This window comes from Dermacentor andersoni, chromosome 6 (assembly GCF_023375885.2).
Source record: "Dermacentor andersoni chromosome 6, qqDerAnde1_hic_scaffold, whole genome shotgun sequence".
Taxonomy (NCBI): Eukaryota; Metazoa; Arthropoda; class Arachnida; order Ixodida; family Ixodidae; genus Dermacentor; species Dermacentor andersoni.
Window position 1 is genome coordinate 124,866,109 of NC_092819.1, and position 16,702 is coordinate 124,882,810.

The window sequence follows — 16,702 nt, forward strand, 5'->3', positions numbered from 1 at the left end:
CTTTACTTTTACGCAACTTACGTAGGCCAACCATATCGGGCAGTGATCACTTATATCGCAGCTGATTGTACCTGCAGAGGTGACGCGCGTATCTATGTTAGTGATTAAGAGGTCCAATATAGTTGAACTTGTTGCGATACTCTAGCGGGCGTTGTAATTATATTAAAGAAACCACACGAAGCTATTCTATTTGAGAGATTATCCGATGATTTGTTTTCCGGGGAAAAGTTAATATTGAAATCGCCTCCAATAACAAGGCGGTACCTGTTAAACGATGCATATTCCAAAAGTGCACCAATTAAACCTAAAATCTTTGCGACATTTGCCGATGGAAAGTGACAAATTATAGAAAAAAGAAGCAGTACCATCTCCTTGAAAGCTCAGAACCACATAATCTAATGTGAATATTGTGAACTCGTTTAATGTCGCGTAGCTATCTGTATTGCGAACATCTATGGCCACTCCTCCGCCGCGTATATCTGTTCTGCTAAGTGAACGTTGTCTACTATCATTTAATGTGGTTGCGCTGTTAAGTGCATAGCACTACCTCTCAGTCACCATTATTACACTGAATCTAAAATGAAAACTTACAAGCGATGACGTGAATTCCTCATGTTTCCGCTTCAGTGAACGTGCATTTGAGTGTACCTTCGTAATAGTGTTCTGAGCGTATGGGCTGCAGATCTTGATGCGTTCAGGCTTGACGAATTCCTGGCAAATCATGTTGTTTGCAAAAGAAAACTACGCAATTTTCCCATAATAAAAAGTTATTTTAGGGAGGACATCGTCAGATGATATCCGAACGGCGCCAGTACCATCAGCCTTACGTGCAATATTCGACCATTACGCGCCCTGACAAACCTCCACTTGGACTGACGTTTCCTATATAGATACGACAGTAGAAAGTAGACGCTTCAAACTAGAACATAGATGCTCACTGAAAAATATTAGCAGTTTGCCTTGACTGTTAGAAGCGCTGTCCGCAGCTTCAACATCCGTGCAGAGCATGGCTAGGCAACTATTGCTTATGCGTTTCTTCTTCGCCTTTTCAAGGACATGGTCCCGCTTTTGACGACTCTTGAAACGAACAATTATGCTGTTTTTACTTTCATTCCGTGCACGCACACGATAACACGCTTTAATATCTGAGGGTGATACAGGTTCTGACAAAGCGTCACCCAACCTGGACATGAGTGCGACAACATCCTCATTTTTGTTTTGTACCACCCCTTTGCTTTCCAGGTTGAAGCGGCGCGAATATTGCTCACAATGAGTCTGTTGTCAAGGTCATTGTTGTTGTTTTCGTGCTCTAGGCATCTGTACCGCACAAATTCGTTTTCTTTCATCAACTCTCTATTATCTGAAGGAACAGGCTCGAGGCCACGCTTGAATTATTCAAATTTCTGATTTATAAACTCTATTCAACCTCTAAAATGCCGAGTTTCTGTCCGGAAGTCTCGATTTTCACTGCGGTTATCTCGTTGCATACCCCCATTGTTTTTGACATAGCGTACAAGCAGTCGACATAAGTAAAGCATCAAAAAGTGGTGGCAATGAAATCACGCCGTAAGTAAAGCACTCAGGCGCCAGCAACAGTGTTACGTGAAAAATGGCAACGCACAATAGTATCTTCCGAAACTTACCAGCAGAACAGGACAACAGAAGATTGGGCGGATGGCCTTCCAACACTGCCGCTGCTGCCAAATGGAGGCCACTGCTAATGCTTTGTGCAGTACTGTGTACAATGTACCAGAGAATGAATTTGTTCGCCTCGTGTTCATAAAAACTTAATTAGAATGAACTAGCATGACCGAGGGTAGCAGTAACTGAAGTATGCACTTGTAGGCTCGCGATGCAGACGTTTTGCTTATGAGAGCAGAGAATTGGGCTAGTTGGTTATGATTTATTTTGGGGAGAATGTGCGAGGGATGAAGGCGCGAAAAGGGAGACAAACCGGGCGCTGAACTCCAAAGTTCGGGGACAACAAGAGGTAAGGCCGGCAAGATTTACGCAAACCAGGCACACTGTAATGACAATTGCAGGTTAGTAGGTACACCACCCGATTAAAACTAACTAAACACGTGCGTGCCATCAACCAAAATCAAGCAAAGATACTTCACACTTAAGCATCGAGAATGATGGCTGGCTGACGCTAGTGCAACCCTTATTTCTGATATGGGAAATCTCCATGACTTTCCTCGATACCTTATCTTATGTTTGAACAATACCATGGTGTTTTCAAAAACCAGCCTACAGCACCAATCACGCCTGGTAACTAATGGTTGGCAACTTGTAAATACCTTCAGAGAACTTTGGGGATCTCTTAACCAACTATTGAGGAAATGTCCAGTAGGGCTAATAAATTGCGTTTTTTTGTCTTCGTCCGTTTTACTGCCTCCCATCAACGAGCGTGCGAGTCCTTGTGGCAAAGGCAGACTGCTCAGCTTTTTGTTACGGAGCATCAACACAGCTCCAAACTTTGGCCATTGTAAAGAATGGGAAATCATCCGTTACATGATCCACTGCCATAAATGCGGCGTCAAATTTCAGAACCCAAAGAACCGTCATCTGTTCATACAAACATTAGTGAAATTATTTGCACTGAAGAATCAAAACGTTCATAAAAAGACAAGGAGGTATAATGTGGCGTGCAGTGTAATGCATGTACATGATGAAAGCCGTAGAAGTCTTGGTGAGTTATGCGCGCGAAATTCTGGCAAAGGCCTCGACTACAATCCTCACAGTTGCTACTGCATTTTTTTTTTTTTTTTGTCTGATGACATGATTCACTCTGATTTGTGGTCACCCACCCAAAAACCATGAAGCATTTCCTTCTGGTGCTATTTATCAAATATTTGGCAAAGTTATACCTTTGTTTTGGAGTGATTGTGTAATTGAAAAAGGATGTGAAAAGATAGTTAGTGTTTAACATATATGTTCGGCAATCGGATGGGCATATCGTTGCATCCCCGGTATTGTCAAGACCTCTTGCGCACCTGCTGGGTACTGTTCCTCCTTGTATCCACTGTCTCTCAATAAGTTCCAGCGTTAAAAAATTGAAATGAAATGCTGCAGTTTTACGTCTCAAAGCCACAATCTGATTATGAGGAGTGACATTGTCAGCGATTCCGAAATAATTTTGATTACCTGGGGTTCATTAAAGCGAAAGTAAAGCGAGCCAGCAAATCTGTTGAGACTAGTAAACTATCGTTAGAACTGTATTTTCATTAACTTCGTGATAATACGTTGAATATCAAAACAGAAAATGAAAGTCAAGTTCCATTTTTTTTTAAGTTTGCGCCACCTCAAAGCCTAGAACGACAGAAAGCTGAGCTAGTTGGTAAGGATTCATTATGCAAAAAAGAGGTGAGGCGTGCAGACAGGACACAAGAGTAGAGAAGTGGACAACACGAACGCCGACTATCAACCTCAAAGATGTCAATGTGACGTCATGGATATCAAAATATTCTTTCGTATTTGGACTGCGTTGCCTCAGTAAAATTCCCGAAATATGGCATGTTCAGTGCTTGGCTTCTTTAGGAAGCAATGTACTTCGTTTTTACCCATAAAAAATAAACTAGAACCTAGCAGACGACCTCAAAATCTATAACCTGACGCCGATCTAGTGCGGGAGCTTCAAAGTGGCGTCGCCACCTGTCTTATGCGCTTGACAACTTTCTCCTGGCTTACCAAGCGCCTTGTTCCAGTAACAGTGGTGTTCTTGGTATTTCAGATAGGTAATTTACCAATACAAGTGAAATCAGTCTCCCCTTCAGTGCATGAATGCACTGAAGCAGTGCATTCATGCACCGTACTGTCGCCGCCGAAATATATAAGGAGCGTACGCAGCCCGGAATATATAAGGAGCGTACGCAGCCGGGCTGCTCTGTCACGCTTCCCGCTGGCCACGCTGAGCCATATAGCACCGCCGCGGCGATGTCTCCGCGTGGCGCATGTGCGAAAAGATATGGTCAGACGAGATTACTAGAAAATATACGACGCAGGTTTTACTCCACCCTGCATCAGAGAAACTTTAAATATTTTTTGTCATTGAAGAGCGGCACGTGCCCAGGACCCAAGTCGGCGTCAAAGGTTATCTTCGAGGAGTGGCACATATCAAATTACACATAGCTAGTGAAAGTTAACGTGAAAGATGTTTATTGGAGATTGGCACCACACCCAGTTGCACATACCCAGTGAACGAAACTGAGATCACAGAGGTCCACTGAAGCGGGGCAAACTACCTACTTTCACATACCCAATGATCCAAGTTCCGGTGAAAGCGTTTTATGAAGAGCGACGCAAAAGGAGTACCACTTACCCAGTAACAGCGGCTATAAAAAAGTGTAAATTGCTTTGAAATTGAGGCCAGTTTAAGCCCGCATAAAACGTAATAAACGAAGCCACAAAACATATGAGCCATTTCACTCTGTGAAGGTAGATGACCAGCGAAGCTATGCGCTGCAAGACTCGTGTATGCAAACCAGTGTTGCATCATCACAGAACGCATGTCACAATCCACTGATGCGCGAGTTCATGAGGCTGATGCCATTTTAAAACGCGTTATGCTGTGCGCGGGTATACCCTCCTTATCGTTATAAGGCAACGAACTTGACTTTCTTAGACGGCCGGCACGGGTTCTATGAACTGCAGTCGTGTGCGTCTTGTAAGGTTGTTGATTCCATTGTTTTCTCACGTGCGCTATGAGCGGGTATATGAAGCGCAACAGAGTCGTGGAAAAAAACCAGTCGGAAGTTAGAGATCCTCCTGTCGCCTGTCTGTCCTTTTTCCTCCATACCCAAGCTTTGCGACCCTAAAGGCAAGCCAAGAATACCCTGAATATGTTTGGTATAATGCTAATTGTTGTGCTGCAAACATGAATATTCCTCTTTCTCGAATTATTATTTATACGGAAAGCTCAGTTTTCGGATCTGTGAATTGCCAGAGAAGACAAAGTATTTGCACTCCAAAATTTTGTTTGGAAATAGACGTTATTGTGTGCCTTAATCACAATATTTCGTTCCTTGGCCTCTCCCTTGCAGTGGGTTTGTGTCATACTTAAGATATTGTCGTCGTCGTCATCGTTCAAGTCATGCTTCCATGAAAGAAGTGGCATCATCGCTGTCACGACTGAATTATGAGGACGCATCCGAAGCCGAGTAGGGCGAACAGCGTACCTGCCGCTTTTATCGCGCGCGCCACGCCATTCGCTGCACTGGCGGCGACTGTAGGTGCCTTCTGCGTGCTGCTCTACTTCGTGCTGGCCGACCACCGCCAGAAGAGGTCGTTGTGCTGCTCGGACGTCGCGAGGACGTTACTGTCCTTCTGCAACCGAAGCGTCGACCCGTGCTCGGACTTCGCGGCCTTCGCTTGCTACCACCGGAAAACACTTGACGAACGGCCGCTGGGCCGGAACGCGGTCAAGCTCTCGGTCATCTACCCGACAATGCAGGGCCGTCTCCGTAATCCCGCTGCCGATTCCTTGCGCACTCACCACAGGTATGACGCCTCGAGGCATCGCAGTGCTTTTGTTGCAGTAGTGATATCGATTGATCAGCAGGATGACGTGGAGCCCCGAAAACTTAGGCCAAAGCAATTTCTGGTGGGCCTGATCCGGGCTGAGATCTGCAGCTGCGGGCACGATACCGTTCACAGAAGGCCCGAAGCCGGGCATTAGAGCACAGGTGGGCACTATGAACAGCTGCAAGGCATTATATGTCAAGCTCAAGTGGCACGTTGTAAGCACTGACTCCTACTTATCTTAGCAAACAAAACAAAAAAACGGTTCTAATTATATTTTGTTTGAAAATCTTCAAGTCCTCAAAAATAAAATCCTAATTCTTTTTGTTTGAACAAAAACGAACTTTATTACCACCGAAGAAAGAATATACTAAAAACTGCTCTTGATACGCTCCGATTGTGACCGCTTTCGCGATTTCACTAGTTCATCGCCCTCGATACGATTATTGCTTTCAAATTTCGTCCTTCTACGGATCTTTAGTTATTGCCCAAATTAAAAATCGCATTATGGTTGCTGCAGCACATGAATAACTTCCACCTTAACCGTATTCGCAGTGTTGTTCGTAGCTCTAAAGTTCATACATGAGAAGTGATTCGACGTGCACGCAACAGAGTTGGTGGGGCAATGCGTTTTCCATACTTGTTTATCTCTCCCAAATCTTTCGCGAATTTCGCAAATTTCGCCTCATTCTACGTTTTTGCTAGTGCCGCATCAAGTTTTACACAACTAAGTTTTATTCGTTTTCAAACTGTCTCATGCTGCACTGGCTCGCAAAAAAACCTAGTGCGCAGCAGAAGACGAGCCATAGAAAACAGCGTCTCTCTCTCTCTCTCTCACACACACACACACACACACACACACACACACACACACACACACACACACACACCCACACGCACACGCACGCGCACACACACACACACGCACACACACACACACACACAGACGCACACAGGCGGCCGTGTAGAGCGCTTTTGCGTTGTGTGTCACCTCGTCCTTGTCTCGATGTACTTGCGCTCTAGGATGTTGCCGAAAATGCAATACCAGCCGGCTCGACTATCCATTCTTCTGCGATAGGGCGGCGCAAGCTTGCTGAAGAAACATGCACGAAAATGGCAGTTTCGCTTGAATAGCGAAGCAGTGAGAGCAAGAGCAACGTTTTTTCGTTGCGCCTAAACTTCTCCCAATTTGTCCTTGATGTGCGTAGGTGCGCCTAAAAAAAGTCACAGGCCTGCGCGACACACGCGGCACATCACAGCGTAAGCGCGAGGAGCGGCTCGATAAGAGCTCCATTTTCGACACCACACACTACCGGGTCTTCACGGCGAAGTCTCTTCGCGTCGTTTTCACGCGAACCATTGTAACTTTCCGCCCGGCGTCAACAGCGAGTTGCGGCTTGTGCTGCTCTCTGCACAGCGGTCTGCTGAGCTCGACCTTGCCTGGTTGCAAGAACAATGAATGTCGGTACCTCGAAATCTTCTTTTTTTATCTAGTAGCCTTACCTTATACGACGCTCGAGCAAGCCACCCACCGAAATGGGTAGAGCTCCTGCGCTCGCGCTTCTATAGAGACCGACACGTTCCACGGTGATCAAAATGTGTTAGATATTCCTCTGTCTTGGAGCTAAGGTTTTTCACGTCATTTCTGGACAGTACCTTTCCAACGCAGGGGGCCATGAGCGAGCAGGTCTGAAATTTCTGGAAAAAGAAGCATACGTGTAGAACTCATAACTCCTAATTAGGACTAGTTTGAGTTTGGTGGATTACGTCTACTATGAGTGAACGAGCTCTCTCGACGCCACCACCCTCGCTCCTGCCGAGAAATGTACTGCCGAGCTATGCCTGTGTGAAGGCCGAGCTAGAGGCTCAATTTAGCACCCGTTGCGTCATGCGTGGTGTGACAAAGGTGCCGTCTGTGCGCGAGACACATGCTGTTCCCCGTGCAATGACTTTTTTACTCTATACAACGATACCGAGGGGCGGTTCCGGGTGCCTACTTTGGGGAAGGGGGGGGGGGAGGGGTCAGTTCCTTAATGCTATAGGGAGGAGGGGGTTGCGCAACTATAACCACACGTCTGTAACCACGTTGTCATGATTTGTTCTCAATTGCATCCCTTAGTCCCTTTTTCATCGACACCTTGCAGACGACCATGTTACCTGTTTGAAAAGTTATTCACACCGGTTGGCATGGTCAAACCTTGTAACAGTGCTCAAAAACTGAGAACTGTAAGGAAACAGATAAGGAAGGTACAACTCGCACTTAGACTCCTCATTACTGAAAAGAATGTAGGCAAGAAAACAAACATTTTCGACATTTCATTTGAGGTGGTTTCATAAATATAGAAAAAAAATTGCAAGAATTTTTTTTTTCATACGATACGAATGGGTGTCCACAAACATGGACATTAGTAGGCAGCATGGTAAAAATAAAATCAACAATTTTACCCTTGCAGGCCCAATAAAGCATTGCATTCCATGCCCAAAACTCTGAACTTTGTTTTGCAATCTTTGTCCGTGCATCGCAATGCATTTTCAATTTTGCAAAATTCTGGGAAGTGGTCGAAACCACTTTCTCGCGTCGCCGTCGACAGCTAGGTTGGTCCAGTCTCTGGAGCTGCTGGTCTACTTTTGTACCTTTATTCCCTGATACCACTTCGATTTCGGTTAGATCCGGTTAATGTTTTGGCTACGCGTCTTGCTTGAAAGACAGGAGAGAACACACCTGTTTTTGTTGTAAGTGTAAAGCTGCTGCGTCGCGACGGTATTCGACCGACGCATTGCAGACAGCAATGATGACAAAATGTGTGAGCATCCTAATGGTCTCTTTCCTAGAGTTGGCTTTCATATCAGCATATAAAATATACATGTCGACGAGTTCTACTCCCGACATCAATTGCTTATATTGCAATACACTTCCCAGGTGTGGTACAATTTCTTTTTCGTTTCATCCTTCGACCATGGACTTGCATGAAGACATAGACTCTATCCCGACAACATTAGAAAAGGAATTTACGCCTTTGTTATCTTTCCATTTGACCAGACACATTTCTGTTCTCACACACGAGGGAGGTCTATTCTCCACGGCTTACTTTGCTGTTCATGGCGAATTAAGATTTACAGCAGCGCCCTCCCCCCCCCCCCCCCCCCCCCCAATGCGGTTCCTATTTACTCTTCCAGGCATGAACATTTTCTATTTAAGTAAGCAATAAAAAATTATGCAATGCGTTAAAATGTCGATTCATGAAGATATGTGTCTGCTGCGCAGTTGTCTCCACAAGCTGTATTAAGACAGCTCCACCCAGGCCACTGGCTTTCATGTCATACGCGAGGTGTGTACATTTCCCAGTGTCTATAAAAAATCAAGCACTAGCACACCTGAGGAGGTTGAAACAAAATCCGTGAGATAACGCACTGCGAAACACGGAAATAGACACAATAAATATACCCACCCACAACTTATGTCCACAAATGAGGCACCGAGTGCTCGACGTTCGCAACTTCTGCCCGCGAGCGTGGACGCGCGTTGAACACGTCTGATAAATGTGAGCTTTGGCTTTCAGTGCGTTGGAACATTGTTAAATGATTCACGAGTGACAGTGCCATCAATTTTACCCGCTGTATTTCATATACAAGAAATATAAATTGCCAAAACTTGAAAAACGCATGCCTTGGTCGCTGCGCGAGTTGGTCGCCGCCACTTTGTTTAAGTCAGCCGCGGGAGGTGACTTGTGCTGTCATCTTTTGGAGCGTAAGTGAAGCGCACTCTGTGCGACGAAAGGCGCTACTTTGAATGACACTAAACGATTTACAGATCTATTGTTACTGAAAGGTGACTGGTACCAGTACGAATTCCTAACATACGAGTAAGGGAGCATGTGTCTCTAAGTAAAGGAGAGAGAGAGAGAAATGAAGGCTCCCTCCTTGCTGCCGCGCTGATGGCCCGCATATTTAAACAACCTTCTACTGTGACATAATAGCTCCGCGGAAACCCGCAAGGTGGAACTGTGGCAGAATTGGTGTTGGGAAGGAAGCCATTGGCTCGCTTCCATAAAGGCGGTGGTTGCATTAGCCAGTTTCGCGCCTAACAAAAGGTAGAAGTGAGGGGCGCTCTGCTCGCCGCGGACAGCGATGGTCACCGTGGCGGCTGAAAAATTCCACGTGCCGAAAAATAGCTTTCGAGGGTGGTGGAAGGGGAGGGGGGCATAAGTTAAGACTGTTTCACATGATGCGATTTTCGTCGCACCGGAACTGCGATTTCCGTCGTTTGCGATGAAAATCGCAGTCGCAGTGCCGACCCCCCGATTTTCGGCTGCGACCAACCGGTTGGTCGCACAATCGCACCATTCGCTGCGATTTCCCGTCGAAATTGCGCGGAGAGCTGTCAACGGAGCTATTTCGCCGGTTTGTTTTGGAAAATGGCGTCTCGCACGACAAGTGCAATGCGCGGAGACGTGGATCGTCGAATTCGGTACGTACGCGAAGGGAGAATAAAAAAAACTTGTACCGCAGATTGCATTCTCCGATTGCTATGCGTTTGTTGACACGCTACACAGCAAATTAAGTGCATTTTCACGTTTGCTTCGTACGCCTTTGCGAGTTGTCAGTGCTAACAGGTGTTCGATTCCCAGCAGACGACGAGGTCGTCACAATTTTCTTTTGTTGAGTAGCATGCAAAAATCGCGCTTACGGAGCAGCTTGTATTATTTCAACCTCGGCAAGGGCAAATGACAAGACAGCAAAGTACCCGAAGTTTCAACGTTGCGCTGAACGCGGTACCGTTCAGTTGCCTTTTCTTGTCGGTTTTCAAGCGTGAATTACCCGATGCATCTTGAAAGCTTATCTTACCTCTTATTAAATTTGACAGAGCAAAAGTGTAGGCTATGGTAATGAATTTGCTACGATAGCATTAAATCCGTGGCTTGAATAAAATATTACATGCACGTTAAGTTCTCTTCTCCGGAGAATTTTTTTTTCTTGCACAGAAACCAATAAACATCGACTATGTTGCGGACTTTGTATCCTTACTGCATCTGTATTAACACTTGCTTTGAAAGGTAATTAACTCTAGAGCTAGTAGATTAAGTAAATTGCTTGCTATAGTAGCACAGTGACAACGTACCCTCCTGCACAGTCATGTAGAACTCGTGCAACATTGCGAAAAGCGGGCAAACGGCCTGTTCTTATGGGGATAAAACAGTATAAAACGACACGCTGAAGAAAAGTAAATCAAAACTGTGCAGTGAAGTCAGCCAGTACAAGTAGTTCTTGCACGTTCACAGCTGATCAAGTGTGCAGAAACATTCATGCCGTACTTGTTTCTGGTAAGTTTCTAATAAGTTTGTGATCACATATATTAGTGTGTAAACCCATATAACGATATCCGCTGCGATTACTATCTTTATAAGTAATGAAATGCCATGCTACTTGCAATAACATGTATCACCCGAGGATTTTAGAACAAATTTCTGCATTTCAACTATACACAATATGTGGTTTATTCAATAAAGGACCACAAACTGGGCTTTTTTGCAATGACACACTTATTCCAAATTTTACTTACATACAGGCAAGAAAGGAAATCTATAGGCAAAAATATTGTTCCTCACTTTATTCACCTGCCACTGTGGCTATAGCATTCTGCTGCTAACACAAGGTGAGGGGTTGATTTGCCAGCCATGGAAGTTGCATTTCGATGGGAGTCATAGGTAAAAGAAAAGCTCTTGCACTTAGATTTAGTTCATCACCTTTTATTGAACCCTTAAACTTCAAAATACTATTGCATAGGGGGGCATGCTTATGCAGTATCTAACACCAATTGAAAGCAAATGGCAGAATTGAAAAACAACCACCTTTCATGCTAATTTGAGCGTGTAAATATTCATTGCATCAATATGTATTGTTCAACAGCACTGCACAAATAAGCATGATCAGGTATAGCAAGTACTCTGTCAGGAAGCTGGTTCTACAGATGTATAAATGTCAAGGCATGAATGCTCATACTACGTTGCACACATAGCACAAAGAAAACCTTTTTCAAGAGTTGTCCCTTCTGGCAGATATGAGGTGGCCATAAGCAGCAGAAACTTTATTGCAGGACATTGTGTAATACCGCTTATGAAAGAATGAAGAGCCTTTTAACAGCAGTACCTCATGCTACTCTAATAAGAGGAACGATGAGCACAAATATTTCTGGTAGAGCACTTAAACAGTAACTTTCTGAAAGACAGAAAATTCCAGGTGAGAGTTGGAGGTACATTTGGCCCACACACACCGACAACACGGGCATACTACAAGAAATACTACAGCCTATGGTGTATTACAGTCTATGGGAAAGCTATCTTATACAGAAATCAAGAATGATGCAACAAGCCCTCGACAACACTGCAGACTTTCTTGGCCAATCTGGCCTCTCGCTTTTTGATAAGTCAGCTCATATCGACGTCGGAAAAAAAAGAAAGACTAGAATCAAGAACTACCCTAGATTGCACATTGTGATCCACATAGCTGGACAAATATGCCCGCAAGTCAACAACCACAAATCCTCAGGTAGTGTAAGCCCATGACGGCAGAGCCAGCACGTGGGTGAAACAATTATGCAATGCCTGGACGCAACTTCCACACCTGGTGAAAGAATAATCTCGAAATCATGGAGGTGGACGAGTGGATACTATGGTAAATCGCAGATGCTGTGCTTGTGTCCAAGGTATGGTACGGTATGAATTACCAGCAGCACACAAAGAAGACAACTCATCGAATACAGGCATCGGGTAGTAATAACAAGTCTTTCCAACTTTACCATGCTTGAAGATCTCTATGAGAAAGAGCAAACAAGCAAGCACCTAGACAGAGTAGAGTTGCAGCCTGCAGCACGAATTCTTTGTCTCAAGAGCTCAGAACCTCGTCCCAAGATACTATGCCAGCTAGCATACGAGATGCAAATACGACTACCCCTCCCTATAGAAACACAACCTCAGGAGTACCTGAACTTGAAACCCAACAGGCCCATACCGTGAAATATGGGGGCAAACAATTAGGCCAGGAGACTATATGCAACTGCCAAACACACAGAGGAGGTTGCTAATCATGAAGATGCAAGCAAACATAAGGCACATATAGTACACTGATCTGGCAATAGCAGTGTAACAGTAGTATGACACTACATAAAACTAAACCCCATATAAGTGAGTACCATTCCAGGTCATCCTACACCTAGAAAAACTGAACTGAAAGCAATCAAAGCAGCACTTGTGCAGATTACACCCTGCACAACACCCTGCTTGGATTCACCAGAAACTGTCTGGGCCTGCACATCACACAAGATTGTCAGGAAAATCAGGAGATTGACACGCGACTTGTGAGCACATGGCTAGAAATTAAATTACAGGATACATAACCATGCAGATATTCCAGGACACAAGCGGGCTTATACGCCCGACATAATAACTGAAAACTAGATGAGTTTGTGTGTATTCATTATTAACTGAAGTGCAACAGATAGACAACAGACAAGAACGAAGTGCTCTGTGTGTTCACTTCGTTCTTGTCCATCGTATTTCTGTTGCAATATAGTTAATGAATTCACGAGGCTGCACAGGAGAAGAATGATACCTCTGCCCAAGGGCCCGATTTCACATCCAAATCCACGCGTGTGCGCGCGCGCTCACACACATACACACACACACACACACACAAATGTTGCAAGAGTGCAAGAATGCATAGCATGAAGCAGTATCAACAGGATGGCACTAGATATGGATGAGGACTAACTTTCAACTGAGGTTCATTAAAAATGTGGCGAGTTATACAAATTACCAGAAAAAAAAAGGATGATGAGCAAAACGAGAACAAGGTGAAAGCAGGAGCCAACGTTTCCACAAGTGGACTTGTCTTCTTCAAGGTCCACTTGTGGAAACGTTGGCTCCTACTTTCACCTTGTTCTCGTGTTGCTCATCGTCTTGAATTTCTATCTCCCACCTTCCCCGAGTTTTCCCCAGAAAAAGAAAGACATCTTTGAAGGCTAGATAAAAATTGGTGCTTGATGCAGCCAAACAGAAATAAAAATGCTACAGAAAGAAAATACAGAAAAATTCCAAGTGCAGGAAGAAATCAGTACAATTGCCAATCCTGCATGCCAGCACCTTTCAAGAAACGCTGTTGTTATTCCAATAGACAGACTGACAGCTTGCTTATGCAAGCACATTCTTCCAGTTCCATGCCATTGGGAAAAAAATGAGTTTCCTGGAAGGTAGCCATATGCACACTAGGTGATCACAATGTTTTTTTCCTGGACTTGTGTGTATATATATATATATATATATATATATATATATATATATATATATATATATCTTTTTTTTCTCCCTTTCCTGCTTTTATGTTTGGTTTCATCAAGCACTAGTCTTTATCAGGTTTTATTGCTGTACTACTTTCTGGTAACCTTTATAGATCACTGCTTTTTCACAAATCCTTTAATTAGAAGATAGCGTACCCCGTTCTTACTGCTTCACACTATACATTCTTGCTACATTGGCCAAATAAAAAATTTTATAAGGTACACAGAAGCATCATAAGGGCTATTAAAGTGACTTGTTGCAGTCTAAAAAAAATGAATAGCCTGGCTGCAAATGGCACCAGAGAACACATAGGACGAACAAGGAAACCGAGATGATCTAACTACCAAAAGTTTAATGCACACACCGAGTAAATGCTCGTTGACAAGCAATAGACTGAACACACACAAAAAGGAGAAGCAAAAATTCATGTGCGTTCCCCGACAGGAAATGCAACCATTTCTAACGGAGGCCGTGCTGACAAGATTAACCCAGCATTTTTAGATCTACAGCTTCCGTAATCTCTCTAGGCAGCCGATCTGCACAGAATGCTAGCTTCTTCCTCTACATGTACGCTCAGATGTGGAGAGTGCATTGTAGAGGAAGCTAGCATTCTGTGGAGATCGGCTGCCTAGAGAAATTATGGAAGCTGTAGATGCAAAGACACTGGGAGAATCTTGTGTCAGCATGGCCTCTGTTACACTTTCAGAGATGGATGCGTTTCTTGTTGGGATCTGTATGGACACACATCAGATCTTGCTTCTGCTTTTTGCGTAAATTTGATTTATTGCTTGTCGACCAGCAGTTACTCGGCATGTTCAATAAACTTTCATTTGTTAATACACCTCATGATTGTCTTGGTCTCTAGCAGAAAGGCGTTCATTCTTTTTACAGTGAAGCTGTATATGCCTAGGCGAAACACTCATGGTCCGATCCCAAAAACCCTAGTGTAGGGGTATGAGCCATTGCATTCGTCTTGCATGATGGATGGAGACATTTCTTGTTGGGTAGACATAGAAATGCTTATGCATTTCAAACATACATTATATCTGCGTATTATTGCAGGGAAGGGACACAGAGGGGGATGGGGTAAAGACAAGATCATGATGTCATTATTATCACAGCAAAGGTGTGGTGGGCCATTGGCTAGACAGATAGTGGCGTCGTTTCTTTCTAGCAGCAGAGCGCGCGTGCAGAAGTCTCTCCGACTTCCCAATAGGTTCGAAAATGTGTCCCTGTATTTAATTAAATGAAATGTGCAGCCCCGGTGTGTCACTTGGTAACTACAGAGCATAACTGAGTCATAAACATTATGATTAACGCATTGCAAAACACAAGTGCGTAACATATTTCAGAAAGACTTTCATGGACCCGCTGGATTAACACAATGAACCACTCATTGCACTTTCCATGATGGTGATCTTGGAAAGTGCGATGTGTGGCATTCCAAATAAACAATGTGATAAACCCAAGCCAAATATGTGCATAACCTTATTAAGAAACATAGACATAACCAACAATATAGAAAGACGTGAATAAACCATTGGAATTAACCCAGTGATAAACACCGGGGCCGCACATTACAGCTTCACTGGTTTACCGTCTGTACAGGGTGCATGGGCAGTAACTTTTTCTGTTATTGTTTGTTAAGTATTGTATAATGTTGTGCCAGTAAAACACGTTGGGCTAGTTGGTGCAATGTATTGGTACTGCTTTTTTTGCTCGTTTCTTTCTTAATGTTGTGCCCTTCTTCCTTTTGTAACAACTTTTTTATTCCCTCTTGCATAATACTCTAACCTTGCAGCCTGCGAGGTATGTAAATAAATAAGTACGTAAGAACGTCATTCATTCATCTGCATACACCTCGCACCATTCCTTGCTCAACAAACGTCACTGTGTTGATGTCTCGCAGCGTGCATCTACATTAACTGCCATTTGCGTTTCGGTACGGTTTGTGAACAGTGTAATGCATAAAGATTACATGACATTGAGGTTGTGACCTATGCGGTGCATAAGCAAACCTTGCAAAAGATCACATGTTGGATTGTTGAAAATAAGACAAATTGTATATATTGCAGTTACAGTTACAGATTTAATTGACCACTTGACAAAAGCTTCACTTCGCATAGATTTGAACACGTACACTGAATCTGCAGTTTTTTTTTTTTTTCTTATTAATGTAGTCGTTACTGCATGGCCACATAGTAGATTTGAAAACAAAGTTAAATAAATTTGTTTGTTGCAATATAACAATGTGTAGATCACTGCGATTGTAACACCAGAACTTGATACAAACATGCACAGTATAGGATGCAGACAAATGCTCAGGACAAACTCCAGAATGTTTGCATCCTGATACTTATGAAAGTGAACGGTTTCATTCCATGGCTGTCAATGAGAGGGAGAGAGAAAACTTAATTGTGTTCGTGGAACAAAAACGCATGGATAAGCTTAGACATATAGTTATTGCTTAATACTTTCGAAATGAATAATTATAGCTTGCTATCGACATTGAAGCAGCCTTTCGACAGCAAGAAAAGGAATCAGTTTTTCCAGCTCTGAACATTGAACTGCAGGAAATGCTAGCAGGCATAAAATTCTGCCAATATAATCTGTTTAGGAATACCAAATTGGAATAAACATTGAGACTTGCATTTGTACTTTCTTTTGCTGAGCAATCTAGTTTGAAATGACTCCCATAAGCATGTCGTAACAATGTTGATATAATACAGGTTAAATGCATGACTAGCTTAAGAAATCTGGATGATTGTTATAAAAACAGTGAAGAAACTATAATATTTAATAACATTAATAATATAATAATAATATTTATTTCCACAAAACAGGCTAAC